The sequence below is a fragment of the Stegodyphus dumicola genome, chromosome X1 (genome assembly GCF_044657685.1).
Source record: "Stegodyphus dumicola isolate Sdum_Otavi_A_Nest chromosome X1, ASM4465768v1".
Taxonomy (NCBI): domain Eukaryota; kingdom Metazoa; phylum Arthropoda; class Arachnida; order Araneae; family Eresidae; genus Stegodyphus; species Stegodyphus dumicola.
In genome coordinates, this window is record NC_140780.1 from 258,296,422 (window position 1) to 258,311,720 (window position 15,299).

The following is a 15,299-nucleotide window of genomic DNA, read 5'->3' on the forward strand; positions in this document are numbered from 1 at the left end:
CCACATGTAGTAAAAGAAAGTTGTACATAGCAGATGGTAAAATTGAACTCATAACAACAGGCCTAGTGTATAAAAGAAATAAATGAAACTTTGTTGCCTTCCAACTCTGTATTTATTAAAGCATTCTAGGTTTACGACTAAATTCGCTTGGTACGTAATGTCTTAGACCAATGTGAGATGAAGATATTTCATTTACATCGCTCCAGTGCAGTTCCAGTGATTTATTGAAAGTTCAAATTTTTACTTATTTATTTGTTTATTTATTTATTGCCGCTTTAGCTGGAGAACTTAAACTGCTCTAAAATAGTTATCAAAAAGTTAAAAAAACTAGCCAAAATTTCAGTTTTTAACTGTAAATAATAAAAAATGTCTATTTCATTGCTTGTGTAAATATAAGATATCTAATTATCTTAGTGTTTTAATTTTTCTTTACAATTTAATGAAAACAGTACGTGCATAAAATACCAGTACTACATTTCAATAGTATAAAAATTGTATTTCTAAAGCCATAAACACAATCGTATATGCATGCAGATCATAGTTTCCAGCCTTGGAAAATCTTAAAAGACGGGAGATTTTCTTTAAAGACGGGTTTGCTCTAGAAAAATGAAAGGTTTTTCACTCTGCGAGGTTATACCATTTCAAAGAAATTCCAAACTCGCTTTGATTCAGTTTATGATGCATGATGGTTCAGGTTACTATAGTACTTGTAATTCAATTTTGATGTAAGATGCATTAGCATTTTATTAGATAGTCTAAAATTTATGCTCTTTACTAATTTCATCTAATTTCATTTTTTTTATTTCCTCGCTTTTTTATGCTGAGGAAATCTTCAGTAGTGAAGCAAAGCTTTTATTTATCAAAGTATTTTTAAATATACGATGCATGTGAAATTAATAATTAACATACATAATAACACTAGATAAAATTAGTAATATGCCAGGTACTAAAGTAAACAAAATTATACACGAAAATTAACTAATTAAACATTGCCTAAATATTCACGTAAAAATCTACTGATGTCTACAGCAGATTAAAACAACTCAGATTAAACGAAATCCGATAAGAAAAATTTATTAAGGTCAATAAAATTAATAAAAAATACAGTTTTGTGGAATAAAGTTTAACAAGAAAAATTATTATGAAAATCATTACAGGTGGACGAATACAATTCGCCTAATTAAAAATTTCATTATTTTGATAAATTTCTTTTTTTTTTTTTTTATGGGAAAAATTTTCTTTAGTAAAGATTTAAATTTCGAGACTTTAAAATCTCGAGATTTGGTAATTTACTTGGAGATGTGATGAAAAACTGGGACTGAGTTGAAAACTTGAGTTGGCAGTTATAAGTTTGAGATCAACATGATTATAACATTTGGAAGATTTTAGACATATACAAAACAATTTTATCAAACTTTCATTATTAAAAATACGATTAAAAATGTGAAAATATGCATACTTACACTTTTAGTAGAGCGGATAAAACAAAGACATCAATACTTCCCTTCGATCTGGAATAATTTTAGCGGTGTTCTTGATGACCTCAAATCCCGGTCTTTCGAATCGTTCTTCTTTAAGAATGACTGAGGTCAGAGTCAGCCGGACGTCAGTAATTTCAGGATTTGATTGGTTACATACGTTTTTTGGACCGCAGGGCATACTTTGAGGGAGAGTACTTTGAGGGGAAAAGAGTGATTTCGTCCTTGAAAGAAATAGCGCTGTGGGACAACATATGGAGAAGCGGAAAGAGCTCCAGCCTAAAGTCTACTGTGTGCAGATCCATAAGTCAAGTGAGATGATAAAAAAGTAAACGTACAAAAAACATTTTGTTTTGATTAATCCATCGACCAAAAATTAAAAATGTTTTACTAGGCACTTTACAATTTACAACACATTCACTGCAGAGACTTTTTGGCTTTTATAGTGTTTTTATACGGTAATAGTTTAATAGTTAATCAAAAACGGAGATGTTAATTTTAAAATTTTTCATTAAGTCTAGAATTTAACTAGCAGCTTTCCTTGCAAGTGATGTAAGTTCCACACATTGCAAAAGTTACTTTAATTTCAAAATTTATTCAGATAATTATGGCAGAAAACCAACATATTTTCGTATTCTCGTCGACATCAACAAATGTTTTTATAATTTTAGAAAAATTATCATAGAAAAATCAACGTACCATAGCACGACTATGATGAAATATTTTATATCTGATAGTAAACAAAAGTTGGTTGAAATTTAAATCCATTAACACAGAAATATTAGAGTGTCCTTTTCCTAGTTTAATTTAATTTATTTATTTATTGGGCATGTTCGTGCGTGTTTTTGAATTCTGCATCTGAATGCTTCACGAGAAAGCATCCTTTTTCTTAGCTTTCTTTTTAAATGCATTGTGAAATATTAAAAAGCATACATCTTTATTTATTACATCATAATGATATTTAAAGTAACATTAGTATTTCAAAGAATCCATAAATGCACATACGTATTTGATTTATATATATTAAACTATTCTTAAGAGACATTTATGAATATCATACTTAAACATATAAAAAAAGATACCCTTCATGAACATACACTGTCCATGTGACACGTTTTAATGTGCTCTACTACGTAAACTGTTATACTTTGTTGTTGTTGTCGTGTCCATATTACATGGAACAATGGTTGCCAGAGCTTATTCCGAAGAAAGGTTGGACTTCTATTTTCCACCCCAAATTTTGAGAGAGAGCATCCCGGGGATATCCCACTCCTCTCCCCTTCCACCAACCCCCACGAAATGACTTTCGGGTCGCCGCATATTTAGAGTGCCGCCATGCCGCACCGACACTATACATTTACAAACGTTCATGTCTTCTCCGAGATTCGAACCCGGGACCTTCGGTATCGTAGTAGGCTTCCCTAACCACTATACCGTCTATGAGACACTTTTATACTGTCTTTACATGTAATGGAAACTGTTAATACCGGTAATTGACGTGCGATTATACGGATAAAAGGTGTAACAGATAGGCATAATTCAGAGCGTTCTTGTAAAACGTTACTGACACCACCGTGAATAACGCCTGCTTTACATTTTCGGAACATGATCCTGTTATTTGTGTCATTGGTTACTATTTTTGAGTCGATTATATAAGTAACAGAATAGCAGGATCAGTTACGGTATCGTAGCATCATTAGGTTAAATCGATCCAGGAAACATGAAACACGTGAGGAAAAGAAGTCTTATATACTTTCTGTTTTAAGGGTGACTAGGTATGAGGTGGCTCAGTCGAAAAATCCTGGTAGTGACGAATTGTTGTCTACCATCTTTTATTTCGGGCGCCCCTTGTAAAGCTTTTTAGAACTCACGAAACAAGAAATCCGCAGTACTCTCACCAGGATTCGAATTCCGAATCCTCCGAATACGTATTAGCGTGCTTGCAGTTACACTACGATGGTATGCGGAAAGAAGGGCGAAAAAATCTTATAATGTAAACAGAATAGCAGGAAAAACTGTTCTCCACAATTAGGTAAAACATATCGTATCGTTAGGGTCGGTTTAAGTAATTTTGGTAGTCCTCGCAAGCTGGATCATAGGGCCCCTTAACGGGGTTTCTCTTTTAAATTGCAATTTCTATACTATGTTTAGATTATCACCTAATTTATTACCCTTCACCCTATTATTCTGAAATTAAAAATTGAAGTTACTTATGAAATATATTTTGTGCATCAACAATTTTCAAAATTACGTTGTTTTCCATAGCCCAATAGAATAGAAGCATAGTAAAAGAACTCTTCAAATGCGGCACTTTCTTCCTGTAAATTGCGATTTCTAATTGCAAACCTTTCTGCTGAATTATTTTATTAACTTTATTGCAATGAAAATAAGTATTAGACCAGATCGTAAGAGATAAATAAAATCTAAACACTGCAATTTATTTAACTAGATGTCTCACAGAAACGTATGGAATTTATTTTAAATTTTTCTTTAAAATATTTTAAAATATATATTATATTTTTTAAGTTCTTACTTACCAGTTCTAAAGAAGCATTTATAAGACTGACGAGTCGGAAGTCTTTTCGAGTGTTTTGCTGGCTAGGAAAGAGAGGTGAGAGTCCCTCGGAGTGTTCTCCATCAAAACTGCGACGAAACTTTTCCCTTTCTCACGGCAGAAGATCGGTCGCACTCACAGCAAAGTTCTCGGTGATGGAGTGGCTAAATAACTGATGAAGACTGTCCATTCCTAAGAATGTATTAAGTTACGAATGCTCGGAATTTGAGACTACAGCTTTCAGTTCTCATTTCTCAACTAGTTTCGCAGATTGTTTTCAGCGTGAATTGTACATGACTATCAGAATTTTTCGCGGTACATAGATGCAGAAAATAAAATTAAAAATCCCTGCCTTTTACGAATAAATAAATAGTGCAATTCATGCCTGCTACGAGCATAACAAGATATAACGAGTTTCTGTGTTTTCCTGAAAAATTCATGCATGTGTTCGACTATGTTTTACCTTCCATGTTTTCCATCATCATATATGACTCTACACGGCAATCTGCAAGGTATCCAAAGACCAGGTAATAAATAAAATTGTAATTCAGCGAACATTTTTCCATGATACGTTACAGTTTCAAAATATCGAAATAATGCTAACTAAAGTAGAACGCACATCATCACTCTTAAAATCACATTCAACTTTTTTTGACGTTAATTACGTCTAGCGTGCAATATAGAACAAACGAATAATATTTTTTAAACATTATTTCCATAACATTGTGCAATTTTTATTTTGAATTTTATTTTCAATTGAATTATTTGGTTTACATTTCATATACCGTTGATACTCAAATACATTTTCTAAAAATGCGAAATGACGTTATAACGATCATTAGCTTCATATAAATATGAAAATAATAAATTTCCCTGTTAATAAAAAGTTTTTATGCTTATACACATCATTTAAATGCACCGTATGTCATTTAAGTTAAAATTTTTATGGCCATGTTTAATTTAAATGGTACAGAATGCCTTCAGTTTAAACTCATATTAGCTATTAAGTTGGATATTGCAGGATCAGATTGCAATTTTTATGAAAATCCCATAATTTTTTATTACAAAAGAAGATATACAAATGTTTAACAGGTTTCGAATGCTGTTATATGCACGCAGACGTATTGTATGCAACAATTTAAAATACTGTAGTCGCAAAAGGATTTTTTGAGTGTATTTGAAATTTTATATGTGCACGTTTATTAAAAATATAAAGTCTTTATAGATTTTATTACACTGAACCATTTAAGTTAAGTTTTCCTTCTCTTTTCTTTCTTTCTTTTTTTTTGGGGGGGGCGCGATAATTTTATGTGGATATTTTAACAATAAATATTCTTAAAATATTTTATGGTAAATTTTAATTAATTCTATGTGAACATTTATATAATAGTAATCAAATATTTGAACATATAGGTTTGGTTTCTAAACAATAATCAGCGTTATTTTAGCCAGTTTATTAGAGAAAAATCTTCTTTTTAACCACCATGTTGCTAGAAAGCTATTTTTCTTTTGTTGAAGAAACACGTAACTCGCTTTGTGTTGCTTCATTTGAAACTCGCTTCATTTGAAATTTTCATCGCTAAGTATAGCAGTATGCACATATTTAAAATAAAATTATTCTTGAATAAGAGCATATTCTGTTTCATAATTAACGTTTGGATTAGCGGATGTAGAAAATATTTATTTACTTTGTTGAACTAATTACGGATACGAAACAAGTATTTTATAACTCCAAATATTCAGAGTTCTAAAGTACTTGGTACTAGATATTAAATTCTGAATTGAAAAATCTGGGTAGTTCTTTAAATCTTTTATTTGTAGGCTAAATGTGATTATTGCTCTACAAGTGAATAAATTTTGTATATACCAAGTTTTGTTTCATCAGACATAACAGAGCTAAGTGAAAAGTAAAACATTTTCTGTTCCTTATAAACAGTATACAAAAAACGGTTCTTTGATGATGATAATAATAATAAGAGTAAGTACTGAAAGGATATAGTTATAAAGGGAAATAAAATGCACTTTTAGATTTAATTGAAAAGTTGTAGAAATCTGGAATTGATGAACTTCGCAGTGTTATAACGAAAACCTAAAGTTCTTAATCATCGAATATCTTGAAACGATCCAATTGTTGTTTTATATTGGCATTTTGGGAATGGACGTAAACATTATTGTATCTCGGGAAAAGGAAATAAAGCGGTCGGTAACCAGAAAGATCAGTTTTATTGTTAACAGACGTGGCCACAAGCGATGCACTTGGCGCCCCACGATGTCTTGAAAGCTAGTTTGAGAATGGTCAAAAGCAGCGGGAACCTGAGGCCTTTCATCCAAGTTCGGTGTAAAACTTTGAATCCTCGAGAATGAGTCATAGTCACAGGGTAAAAATTTTAAGGAAATCAAAAACATTTGCTCATAGACTTCTGCGAAAAAACTTTTGGAAGTAAAGTAAAATATTATTTTCCATGTTTACCGAATGTGCATAAGCTTTGCACGCACGATTGTTCAAGAAGTTAAGCGTTTTCAAGAATACTTTGTTTACATGTTATTGTCAATAGATGAGCAATGCAAATAAAATTTGCTTTTCATTAAAACAACGAATATTTTGCTAAATATCAGAAATAATATGTAAATAGCTTCTAGTTAATTGGACGACATGATTTTCATACAGGAAATCAAATTCTGAGTTAAAAGTTGATATGAATAAAGGACAAATTTATATAAAAGGAACTATATAAATTCATTTGAAAATCTACAGCTTAATAATATTCGTAACAGTTTCGATGCAGATATACACAAATTTCTAGCATGTGATTAAAAATCATTGATAAATTTCAGCTTCATATATGTGATCTTCCGAATAATGATTAAATTATTTAAATTTGCGAAAAATAACAGGATTAAATTTTCCCAATTCGCAGAGTTTTCAAACAGGGAAAAAATTAAAGCAACAAATATATAGAGTATGAAATTAAAATGCTGTTGAAAAAACTATTTTTTTCATGTCTACGAAAATGGATAACAAAATATTTTGAATTCATAAATTTCTTATGCTGCCTAATTTTCAATTTTTAATTTTTCTGTAAAAACGTAATAGTGGACAACTGAATCATTTAGTGATCACTCAGAAGGGATTCCATTTGTGGCGTATTTAGGTATCCGAATCTTGCAATAATCCCAAGGCCTTTTCATTTCTTCCAAAGAAAAGCAATTAAGCATTAACGTATACTAGATAAGATTATTGGCATTTACTAATGCTTGTTATCTAGTGGTCTTCTACTGATGTCATGCACTTTTCAATTCTCACTATAACTGATATTCGGTAACCCGCATATCAATTACTTAGGGTCCTCGAGGCCCCTTAAGTAATTAATTAAAGAGTTCGGGTCCATGTGTTGTTAATTATTTTACATGCGCTCGAAAATAAGTTTGATTTTCCATTGGCTCATTTTTATCCTAAATTTTCTATAGTATCACTCTGCTCTTTTGTAAATCTTGTACAATATCATAGATTGTTGCAATATGTGAAGGTGGGGGTTCGCGAGAGATTTTGGTCTGTGTGCCTGACAAATATCCTCTTTATGACGCCTGTTTTAGGCGGTGGGAAACATGGAAAATATTCAAGCAAAAAAGCGGATTATGTCGCCCCAAATTTGTATCCTTTATTATTATTATTATTATTATTGTATCCGTGTTTACATGTTTGTAAAATTAATAAAATTTATTAAACAATTTTCTTAAATAAAAATCATTAAGTGACTTTTCTCTTCTTTCACTTGAAAGAAACAGTTCATCACCAACGACATTTAACACCTGCAATACGAATAATTCGTGCATTTTAGGGGAAAAAATTAGCACGCTCGCAAACGTGTCCTAACATCATCATAATTCTGTTGCTATTCTAAATATGTACAATCGCATTTGTAACGCAAATAACATGTAGTTTTTTTACCCCATGTCCAAATGTTATGGAAGATACCAATATTGCACATAGAAAGCTACATACTATTCACATGGTTGTTCTAGTAGAAAGTTCATGACACGTTTCATGAATGTACTGCAAACACAAATGATTAATGCGAAATGAAAAAAAAAAAAAAATCGACATAATTTCATTTGAAAAAATATGCAGGAACTTTTAAATATTTTTTTGAAATTCTAAATAACTTACATTTAATAAGCAGAATACAGTTTTTAAGTAACATTATTTTATCTATTTTTGAAATACAAGCCTTACGAACTGTCTTTACAGTACATATTTAATGAAAATGTTTTCTATAACTAATACTGCGGCAAAATAAAAGATATTGAAGTATTTATGGAAAATGAATAATTTGACGGTTGCCTGAAACCTAGGTAATTAGTATAATTGTAATGTGAGTAGCATGTACTTTACACCACACGCTCCAAATGTTTTAACGAAGAACATGGTACAACACGGCAGTTTTATATATTAAAATGTACAGAAAAATACAGGTGTAACAAGCACGTCATGTAGAATGCGCTTGATAGCATGCAGTGAGCCATCCGAAAATTACCAATGGATGCTCTGAAAAGAACATCTTAAGAAACACGGTGTAATTAGCTTTAGCGTGTCATGTATAAAGTAATTTATACCACATTTTTTTTTTTTTTTTTTTTTTTTTTTTATTAACGTGCTTCGCTCTTAGGCACTACACGGAAGGGAGATGCCTTCCTGGAGGGCTTCTTAAGGAAAATTGGCTCGTATACACGTTACACATGGGAAAAACCACAAAAGCGCCCATGCAGCCAGCCCGTTCGCGGGAATCGAACCTCGGACCGAACTACCAGTATCAAGCGAGTTTACCGCTCGGCCGCTGGGGGCCTATAGCACATGCTGAGAACGTTTTGAAAAATACCAGTATTGTATTTCTAAATGTACGTTATAAGAATATAGTTGTAACACATACTTCTTCAGCACATCACGCAGAACGTACTTTATAGTATGTCTCGGAACGTTTCAAAAAAACCAGTGCTGTACTTTAAAATGCATGTTCGAAGAACACGGTTATAATACGCACAGCTTTACCACGTCCTGTAGAACGTACTTTAGCACATGATCAGAACGTTCCAAAAAGTATAAGTGTTGTACGTTGAAATATGTGTTCTGAGAACACTGTTATAATACGCACCTCTTTAGCACGTCGTTTAGAACGTTTTTCATAGCACATGTTGAGAACGTTTCGAAAAGTACCAGAATGTACGTTGAAATATACGTCCTAAAAACACGGTTATAATACGCACCGTTTTAGCACGTAATTTAGAACGTTTTTCCCAGTCCATATTGAGAACGTTTCGAAATGTACCAGGATTGTACGTTGAAATGTGCGTTTTAAGAACACGGTTATAATACGCACCTCTTTAGCACGTCGTTTAGAACGTATTTTCTAGCATATGTTGAGAAAGTTTCGAAAAGTACCAAAATGTACGTTGAAATATACGTCCTAAAAACACGTTTATAATACGTACCGTTTTAGCACGTAATTTAGAACGTTTTTCCCAGTACATGTTGAGAACGTTTCGAAATGTAAAAGGATGGTACGTTGAAATGTGCGTTTTAAGAACACGGTTATCATACGCACCGCTTTAGCACGTCGTTTAGAACGTATTTTCTAGCACATGTTGAGAACGTTTCGAAAAGTACCAGTGTTGTACGTTGAAATATACGTCCTAAGAACACGGTTATAATACGCACCGCTTTAGCACGTCGTTTAGAACGTATTTTCTAGTACATGTTGAGAACGTTTCGGAAAGTACCAGTATTTTACGTTGAAATGTACGTCCTAAGAACACGGTTCTAACATAAACAACTTTAGCACGTTATGTCGAACGTATTTTATAACTCAATCTGGGAACGTTTCAAAAAACACGATTGTTGTACGTCGAAATGTACGTATTAAATACACGGTTGTTACACGCACCACTTTAGCACGTTATGTAGAACGTTCTAAATACGCCTAACACCGTTATAGAACGGTATGACACGGACTCTGAACGTTTTCGGAACGTTCCGGTGCTGCTTGGGTCGTATTATAAAGGATGGCAATTTGCAATTGATTATCAAAACCTCGAGGATATTACTAAATATCCAATATACCCTTTGCCAAAAATAGAAGAAATTATACAAAAAATAAAGTCCACAAATTACTTGACCTCTTTAGATTTAACTGCCGGCTATTTTCAAATTGATTTCAGATTGAAAACTTTTATTGTTATTGGTACAAGTAATATGTTTGAAATTAGCTGTTAAAAGAAGAATGAGAGATGTTTAAGCGTTTAGCTGACATCGGTGAATTTAAAATGAAGTAATATCAGGTTCAATGTTCCGTCTTACTTTCTTCGGGAACATGCAAGGACCTGACTCGGAACAGAGAGCTTACTAAAGCTATGTTCAATAACTGTGGGAAGTAGACAGGATACACAAGAAGGGTATACAAAACCCTTTATTTTTCTCTATTTACAATAACTTCCGTACTTCGGAATACAAAGACCCACTACTTGTGGTCTAAACGTAAAAATATAAAAATAAAACTAAACTCTAATTTAACTTTAACTCTAACCAGACAAACTTTGCATAAATACGTTAACGCTTATAATTCTGGCCGGAAGTAGAAAATAAGAAGTGATAGTAAAGATTTAAAATAAAATAAACGTTAGTAAAACTTAAGATCCTTACAGTAATTGCAAAGCAAGTTAGAAGTATTTAGAAGTATGTGTGAAGTTTTAAGTTCGGCTCTCCAGATAACACTTAAAAATTGAATCACTTACGTGGTTAGTACAATAGCTGTAGATTGAACTTAAAGTGTTATCGAGGTCTTGTTTGTCTAGATTTATAATACATAGTAAGCCGTTCGGGTGGTAGTATGTTTGAAACACTGCATTTCAGAAACACGCTAGGAAATTGTTACAGAACACTTTTTTCGCAAGCGTAGGGAGAAATAAATTTAATTTCTGAGTAAATCAAATTGAATGAATGGGAAGTTATATGTTATGAAAAGTCAAATGACTTGTTTTCTAAAATGTCATGTAATTAAAAATCACTATGAAGGATGTGGAGCAGAAATACTAATGTATTTTCCTTAAAAAGGACTGCAAGGCGAGCAGCTGTTTTAAGAAGTGATATGTTGTTGTTCAAAAAAGAAGTAATCTTCGATTATTACATATTAGCTTAGATTTCGATTTTTAATGCAAATGTTGGCTCTTAAGCTTGGAAATTAAAATATCAGCAAGGTAACTTTAGACATCTGAGTTCGATTATTTAAATTCTAGAGCGTAAAGACGTGGTGTTTTATTTAATTTAAATAGCAGTGAATTTTATTTTGACAGAAACTTTCATTATAGCTCTTGTTTTCAACACTCGCTTCCTTACCAAAATGAGATTTCAGTTTCGCGCGTTGTGCAAAATAGTGTTTAAGCTGGTGTCTTAGTTATTTCAGACAGAGCTTGTTGTGCCTTTCAGCCACTTTGCATCTCTACTATTTAAATCGCTATTTTACGGCCGTGCATGTAAATTGCTGGTTAGTCTACGTCAGCGGTAGGTACAAGAGCCAACTACACGCTAAAATATCTCTGTATGGCTTCGGCTGATTATAATATTAAGGTTTTAGTTTTAATTTTACCGTTCTGTTTTGAGTCTACACCAAAAGGATTGGCGTGGACCTGTAGGCACCAGGAGTGACAACTATAAATACTTTTATTAATTTGAATAAAAGAATCTATTCTCCCTTTCCTACGTGTTGTTATTGATACAATTGAACTTAGCAAATCGTCTCTTCACAGTTCAAGTAAACATCTAAAAAATAAAAATAACTTTATTTTAGTTAGAATCTTACAGTGTTCGTTTTGACGATAGGCAAATAAATACGAAAACTGTAATGAGTTTTCGTGTGAGACTACACTACAAAATTAACAAATACATCTGAACTTCACTAAGAAAGCCCTCTGGTAGTAATGGATAAGGTCTCTATATCACAATGGATAAGAACGCAGTTAGTCCCAGATTTGATTTCTAGCGATTAATAGTCAGATGAGTCAGGTACTCGTGATTTTTCCCATCGGAAATGAAACTGTTAGCCAGGTTCCCTTATAGATTCTCTAACAACATTCCCGACTGAAACGTACAATCTCGTGTTTTTTGCAATAAATAAACAAATGTAACTAACTTGCACATGGAAGCTAAAAAATATTTCGTAAGCTTTTAGGTATTATTTTAATTTTCTAATAGTTATTTTAAATTTTGAAACCCTTTCCTTTAAATTCTTGTTTTCCACCTACAACTCCCTGCCAAAATGAGATTTCAGTATCGCGTTGTATGTAAATGAAGTAGAACCAGTATTTAATGGGACGTTCACTGACTTCTGTAGGAGAGCTCAGAGGTTTTCAGTACAGCCACGTCGTTGCTTTAAGCTTATCTTACTACGTTCAGCCGCACATTTACGGGCTTGTTAGTATTGGCCGGTGAGGTTTAATTACGGGACAATTCGATTCGTTACTTTTATAAAACTTCCGCTTTGTTAGTTAGAATTAGTTTAGTACCTGATTTCCTATCTTAAGCCCAAGAGGAAGCTTTCCTGTAAGCCCGAGAGGGGCCGACTGCATTATTTCTTTGAGTGAATAAAAGGGTATTTTAACTCTTCTCTGGACTTATATTTATAAGTGTGAGAAGACCAGCCCGAATAGCCGCTAGACTCTTCCCTAAAGCTTTAGTAGCCAAGGACACATAAATTAACTAGAACTTTATAAGCTTTACTTCCCGATCAAGAATATTTTGTGTTTACTCCTTTTAACCTACACTAGTGTTCAAAAATTAAGGACGAGACGGTTTTTTTTCAATATAACTTTGTACAAAAGCTTTCCAAATCAACACATTTAATACCGTAAGATCCCCAATACGTAAGGACATGAGTAATGTAAGCAACACTTACTAAAAGAGAAATCAGACGGATAAAAAGGAGCTTTATTGAAAAAGTAGCATGGAGCGCAATGCGACTGAAGGCCGAAACATCCCTGTGATGGGTGTCCAGCAAGAAACATCCGGTCTTTTAATAGGGGATATGATCTCCCCTGACTGCTAGGCAGGTTTCACAGCGTCTGCCCATGCTGAGAATGAGGGTGTCAATGAGTTGTTGAGGCATTGCTGCCCATTCGTCTTGCAGCGCCAATCGAAGCTCGGGAATCGTTACTGGTTGTAAGATACGAGCTGCCAAGCGTCTGTCTAGAAAATCCCATACATGCTCGATGGGATTGAGATCCGGAGATCGTGCCGTCCAATCTATACGTTCAATATCCTCACTCTCTAAGAGCTGTTCGGCAGCTACTGTGCGATGACATGGTGCATTGTCGTCCATGAAAAGGAACTGCAGACCCATAGAGCCTCTAAAAAGACGCACATATGGAAGAAGAATCTCTTTACAATAACGGGTCTCGTTGACTGAACCTGCGTCGAAGATGTGAAGGTCTGTACGACTACCAAGCATGATGCCTCCCGAAACGAGAACACCGCCACCTCCATACCTGTCCCTTTCAATGATGTTCGAGGGATGATTGCGGCTTCCCCGCTCTCTCCAGATTAGTATGCGATGCGAATCGCTACTCAGACTGAATCTGCTCTCATCTGTAAAGAGTACTCGTCCCCATTCATTGTCTCTCCAATTCCGGTGTTCCCGGCACCACAGAGAACGCCTTCTCCGATGGGCAGGCGTTAGAGGTACACACCGTACAGGGCGTCGTGCAAACAGACCACCACTGTGCAGTCTTCTGACCACGGTAAAACGCGATATCGGTCGTCCAGTCGCCTGTGTCGTGTGTCTAGCGATTTCTCCCGCTATCTGCCCCGTTTCTTCTGGACTGTAAGGCAATATACCGGTCATCTGCGGGTGTGGTTCCTCGTGGACGACCACTACTAAACCCCCGGATAGCTGTTCTTGTAGTTTGAAATTGTCTCCAAAGTCGTGAAACGATGCTGTGAGCAATTCCGAACTCTGCAGCCACACTTGTCACACTGCGGCCTTCCTCCAACTTCTCAATGATTCGACCTCGGGTAAAAGCATCCAGATGTCGTCTAACAGATTGATTATTCGCCATTTCTCGCTGAGGCAGCAACTCGGTGTGATTTTAACTGCTATACGGCGTGCAATCTCTTTTCCAGAAATACTAATCTTACACCGACAACATGCTTTATACTACTCAGACACTCCCCCATTACGTCTACCTGCATAATCTGCGCATGTGCTACCGTACATCACCTTACTTAATCTCCTGATCGGTCTTTCTGTCCACTCTGCCTCTTCGTTCAGGTGATATGCTGATTTTCCGACTTCGTCCTTAATTTTTGCACACCAGTGTATTCAAGCCTCATTTGAGAAATTAGAAAAAAAGGAAACCTATCGGCATGTAGATAGAGTTATAGAAACTAAGAACAAATTTATGAGAATTGATCTTGACTGGATGGAACTACAATTTGGACTAATGGTCCGACACTATAGGAACCAGCAAGTAGTGACTGTCTGTGATCAGAGAACACGATGTTTTTCCATTTTCCCCCAACCTTGGCATATAAAAATCTCCTGATTAATAATTTTTTTTTCATTTTTAATATACAAAGGTGCAGCATAATTCACTATAACTCCTTTTTTCATGATCCTGATCAAGGAAAGATAGCAGTGAAAGCATGAGTTGAACGTAACTACTCTGTTATTAACACCAAATACATAACTGCAGATTTGTCATCATACTGTATTTTAGTACCTTTAAAAGTATTAAATATCTATAGGGATTGATATTTATTTTAAATAACAAATTAAAACTAATTCAGAAGTTAAACAACAAAAATCAGCGTTAATTTTGTAAATATAACGCTGATTTTTTGTTGTTTGACTTCTGAATTAGTATTTATTCTGCGTGTTATTCTGTCTTAATTAACAAATTAAAGTTTTATTTTAAACGTTCCTATAAGCCTTCATTCCCCTAATTGTCATTGCCAGAATATTGAAATTTTGTAGCGCGCGTGAAGGAATGCAAATTTCTACTTTGAAGAAAGTCTTTAAAAGCCGAGTTTCGGTAGGAGAAAAGAGAGAGTTAGGCCGCCACCTCCGCCGTAGGTACGGTTGATTATTGCTGGTTCAAGTTACTTAATTGCATTTAATTGCTGCTGCTGGTTTTGAAGGGGGTTTACGTTACGGGATCTCGCTGAGCTCTGTAGTTTAGTTCTAACTTTTGTTAATATCTTCAACTTTTAGTTTCATTATCTG